The sequence below is a fragment of the Peromyscus maniculatus genome, chromosome 1, assembly GCF_049852395.1.
Source record: "Peromyscus maniculatus bairdii isolate BWxNUB_F1_BW_parent chromosome 1, HU_Pman_BW_mat_3.1, whole genome shotgun sequence".
NCBI lineage: Eukaryota > Metazoa > Chordata > Mammalia > Rodentia > Cricetidae > Peromyscus > Peromyscus maniculatus.
In genome coordinates, this window is record NC_134852.1 from 22,554,289 (window position 1) to 22,560,288 (window position 6,000).

The window sequence follows — 6,000 nt, forward strand, 5'->3', positions numbered from 1 at the left end:
TCCTCTTGTGGTCCTCATTTCCCAAGTTTTTAAAGATTTTTACATATCTTATATATGTAAAAATATAACAGATACATTTATATGTATGTATATATGAAAATGTTGTGCATTTATATTGTTATACATATATAATATATCACACCTAATGTGTTTATTAAGTTTTGATCATATGTTTATGTATTTTGAAGTCACCATTTGGTTGTATGTAACATAGAAGAGCTGTAGGCAATTGATATGTTTTAAATAGTAAAGAGTTAATAAAAAGAAACACAGATGTGAAAAAAAAAAGATCATGCCTGATAGAGCTTATAGGAGAGACTTGCTGTTTAGTCCAGTGATAGGTAACTGGACATAAGTCATTGTTTACTCATTAATAAAACTCGTCTTCTCGTTAATATTTAGGCAATTTTATATATACCAGGTTCAGCCTGGAAGAAGGAATTGCAATTTTAAAATGCCTCCAACTGACTGTCATGTAGTTATGTCTTGGTCATTTCTTGGTTAATTATTCATGTGGAAGGACCCAATCCAGTGATTTGGAGGCACCTGCCCTAGGCAGTTGGTCTTGGTTTGTTTGAAAAGCAGACTAAGGAAACTATGAAGAATGAGTTAGGGAGGATTGAACGTCCATGTGAGCCCTTCAGTTCTAAGTAGACATCTGCCCTTTTCCTTTTAGAAGTGACAATCACTTCGTTTTAGCTTGGTCAGAAACTTCTGTTTGCCTTAGGTGAAACAATTCTTACCCAAAATCTGTAATTTCAGCTTCTGTAAAATTTGGTCAGTTCCAGAAAAAAAAATCTTTTATGGAACATGCATGAAAAGGGAACCCTGGGATGATTGCATCGACAAGATTATGGTGATGCTACCTTTTCTATATAAGCTATGGAATGTTCATGATCAGGAATAGACATTCTTGAGCTGAAGCTAGAATGAGAGTTTTTGTGTCCTGGCTAGTTTTATGTCCACTTCACACAACATAAATTCATCTGAATGGAGGGAAAATCAACTGAGAATACCTCCCTAAGATTCAGCTGCAATGTATTTTTTTAGTTAGTTCTGGGAACATCAAAACCATGGTGGGTAGTGCTCTCCCTTGGTTGTTGTTAATGGGTTCCATAAGAAAGCAGGATGAGCAATGTCATGGAAATGAGCCAGTTAGCAGCACCAATCTCATAGCAAAAGAGTATCATTTTGAATTCCTTTCTAACAAATTGTTATCATCTGACACCACATTGTGGTGGTATGAAAGTAAATGGTCACACATATTACAGATTCTAAGGACTCCTCCACAAAACACTCAGACTATATCACTACTTTCCACAAGAAAGCATGGCATGGCACAAGATCCATGACCTTTTAAAATAACAATGAAAATGTTGAAAAAATTAAGAAACTAATACTCTTAACAATAGATTAAAATATACTGGGACCAGTCCTGAAAAAGGAAGTGAAATTAATTACAGTAAATATTTAAGACTTAAAGGAAGCACCTAAAAGGAACAACATGAACTGGGATGACACTCTCCAGCAATACACTCTTCATTGATTGACAAATTTACTATTATGAATATGATTAAATTAGCACAGAAAATCCATAGTAAAATTTTGTCAAAATTCTAATTTCATTTCTTATTTTAAAATAACGTTTCAAATTTATTTTACTTTTAGTTTTGAGTGTTTTACTTGCATGATTATCTGTGTACCTCATGCATTTGGGGTGCCTGTTGAAACCAGGAGAGATTATTGGATTCCCTGGAACTGTAGTTACAGATGGTTGACAGTGACATATGTGTAACAAGATGGAATCTGTGTTCTTTGGAGGAATAATAAGTACTCTTAACAACTGATCTACATCATTCCTCTCCCATTTTATGGTCTTCTTATAAGTGAGAAGATTTTCCACAAAATCAATGGAATATTTACTTCTCACAGGCCTAATATCTTGTCTCTTCCCCCATCACAATTAAGATTTGTTTCTTAGATAGGGTTTCTATTGTTATGAAAATAAAAAATGACCTCAGCAAATATAAAGGAATATATTTAATGAGTGGTTAGTTTGCACTTCAGAGGGTTATCCCATTATCCTTATGGTGGCCTGAAAGGAAGCAAGCAGACAGATAAAATACTGAATCTGTGAGTCCTCACATCTTTATACAATGGCAACAGAATGTGGTCTGAATCACTAGGAGTAACTTGATCATTTGTTGAATCACAAAGCCCACCCCAACAATGTCACACTTCCTCCAACAAAGCCAATTCTACTCCATCAAAGTCATGCCTCTTAATATTACCACTCCATTTGTTGGTCATTTTCTTTCAAACCACCACAATTTGGTATCAGATAATAATAATTAGTTAGAAAGAAATTCAAAGTGATATTCTTTTGTCATGGCATATATTATATAATGTTAGTTTCACTATTTCTCCAAAATGAAATCCTGTGAAATATCAAAACAGTAGGTAAGATCAAATTTTATTCAACTTGTGGGGGCTAGTGTTTCCTAAAATTGATACTAAATATATTTTGAAAAGCCATATGAAAACCCACTAATTTAGATGCTTTCTAAAGTAAATAAAATAATTTAAATTGTATTATGACATATAGGGATGATCATGTCCCAACTAGAATTTATATGTTGTCAATTCAAATGAATGGAAGCACAGGATCTATGAACCAAAGGCTGAGGGGCCCCCAACTGGATCAGGCCACCTGAACGGGTGAGACAGTCAGTTGGCTTGATCTGTTTGGGAGGCAGCTGTGCATTGGTGCCAGGTCCTGGGCTCGTTGCATGAGTTGGCTGTTTGAATCCTGGGACTTATGCAGGGACACTTGGCTCGGTCTGGGAGGGGGGAATGGACCTGCCTGGACTGAGTCTACCAGGTCAACCCTGGTTCTCGGGGGAGACCTTGATCTGGAGGAGGTGGGAATGGGGGGTGGGCTGGGGGGAGGGGTGGGCGAGAGGGGGAGAACAGAGGATTCTGTGGCTATTATGTTGAACTGAATGGTGTTGTAAAATAATAATAATAATAATAATAATAATAATAATAATAATAATAATAATAAAACCAAAAAAAAATCTATAGTATCAGGTATTGGTTTTCATCTTTTGAATAGTTGGCAAAAAGGATCCCATAGACACCCCCAAATATTACAGGCTGTTGTCAATGTTATTGGTTACTTTCCGCAACCTGATGATAAGGTCCTATTCCTGAAGACAGAACTTAACTTATATAATTCACCATGGAGAAACTGCACTGGTGTCTAACAAGAAGCTTCATCTCTACTGATTATCATTAACAGTAATGGAAGGTACTCTGCACACTACAGGAGGAGAAAAGCAATCATAAATGTCATATATCTACAAATCCTGTGACCTATACAAGTGAACTACCTTCCAGATTTATTGGTACTTTAGTAGAAAAAATATTATGGGTATAGTCACACCATTATTACTGGATTTAAATCCAATTCCATCAGATGGAACCCACATCTGACAATGATAATGAAGCCAAACCTGATCCTAGATTGGTCATGGACTTATAGGAAAATCTGTAACAATTATTGAAACATGCCCTGACTCTGAAACCATTACCAAAGAAACACTCTTGGTCCCTAGAATCAGTCAGTGAAAGAAATATGCCCTAGCCTTAGAATTAGTGTAAAAATGCCAAGAAAAGCCAGTAAAAGAAACACAGTTTGGTTCTGATATCAAGGCCAACTCTGCCCCTAACCCACAAAACTAACCAATCCCTGAAGAGAAAAAAAACTAACCAATATTTGGTTGAATCCACACCGAAGATATTCTATATAAAGCACCCTGCATGTTCAGTTGTGGACTATTCTCTCAACACTTTTGGAGGCAGCCACTCTACTGGACTACTCTTTCCCATATAAATTTCTTTCTCAAAAGAGTTTTAGGTGTGAAGATCTCAATTCACCCTTTCATGCTGAGCTGTCCTAGAAGTTAGAGGCCTGACCCTCCTGAGCAGTCAGGGTACCTTCTCCTCCAGGGATGAACTGTCCTAGCAGCTACAGGCCTGACTGTCCTGAGCAGTCAGAACACCTTCCCTTCCAGGACTGAGCTGTCTGATTTCAGATCCAGCCATCAGAGCTGTCCTAGCAGTTCAAGATATCTGGGAGACCTTCCCTTCCAGGGATGATCTATCCCAAACCAGTCAAGGTATTTGGGATAACGCCAGGGCTGAGCTATCCTGTCAGCTTAGGTGTCCAAGATACCTCACCCTCTAGGGGTGAGCTTTCTCATTGCAGCTCCTGCCGTCAGGGCTGTCCTAGTTGTCATCTGACTCTCCAAATAGTTAAGATACCTTTCACCCAGAGTTGCAAAATTTATAATTTGGTGCCAAAACCTGGGACCAAACCAACAGAGTTGCAAAATTTTTTAAAAATTAATTCATTCTACTTAAGGCTCATGAAAAACACAGAGCCTGAAGATATCTGTTGATAGGATATATCCTACAGACATGACAGAGCAATACACCTTTGAACTCTCACCAGTGTACTTACCCAAATGAATCACCATAATGGCACCAGTTTTTTAACCCAAATATTGAAATGGAAATTTTTACATTGTCTTATCCCTAGATGAAAAAATAAACAAAACAAAACAAGTCAATGAAGGTAGAATCAGCTGCCTCAGGAGGGGGTATCCCTTATTGGTTATTCAGTTCCTAGTGCCTATCTAAGGATATATTCACATACAAACAGAATTAAATGGACTCTGTATGTTATGTTAATGTGTGATCATATCAACATAGCAGTGAAAATTAAGAAGGAATCATGAATATGGGAAAGAAAGGAAGGCAATGGAGGGGAAAAATGAGGCTGAGGTGTATCGAAGACACTATATTTATCAAAAACAATCCCCACTTTTAAAAAAATGATTGTACATGACAATTTTTTTCAGGGCAATATTTTTTTATGGTCCCTGTAAATTTTTTGCACATTAGAAACCATTCATTTTAATATAATGTAATTTAATTTTACATATCAGCCATAGATTCCCTTGTTGTCCCCCCTCCTGTCCCCCCCCTGTTTTCCCCCCCAGCACACCCCCCATTCCCATCTCCTCAGGACAAACACTTCCCTTAAGATTGAGTTCAACCTGGTATATTCAGTCCAGGCAGGTCCAGTCCCTTCCTCCCAGGCTGAGCAAAGTTTTGCTGTATAAACCCCAGATTTCAATAGGCAATATCATGCATATCAAGCACTGAGGACAGGACCTGGTCCCACTGTCTGGATGCCTCCCAAACAGATCAAGCTAATCAACTGTCTCAATTATCCAGAGGCCTGATCCAGTTGTTCATAGTTCATGTGTTTCCATTCATGTGGCTATTTGGCCCTGTGCTTTATCCAACCTTGGACTCAACAATTCTCGCTCATACAAGCCCATGGCTGAAAGACATTTAAGGAATTGCTTAATATCCCTAATTATCATGGAAATGCAAATAAAAATGACTCTGAGATACCACCTTATGCCTGTGAGAATGGCTAAGATCAAAAACACTGAAGATACCTTATGCTGGAAAGAATGTGGAGCTAGGGGAACTCTCCTCCACTGCCGGTAGGAATGCAAGCTTGTACAACCACTTTGGAAACCAATATGGCACTTTCTTAGAAAATTGGGAATCAATCTCGCCCAAGATCCAGCTATACCACTCTTGGGCATATACCCAAGAAATGCTCAATCATACCACAAGGGCACTTGCTCAGGTATGTTCATATCAGCATTGTTTGTAATAGCCAGAAACTGGAAATAACCTAGATGCCCTTCAATTGAAGAATGGATAAATAAAATGTGGTACATATACACAATGGAATACTACTCAGCATAGAAAAACAATGATATCATGAGGTTTGCAGGCAAACGGGTGGATCTCAAAAAAATCATCCTGAGTGAGGTAACCCAGACTCAGAAAAACAAACATGGTATGTACCCACTCATAGGAGGATACTAGATGTAAAACAAAGATGACTAGACC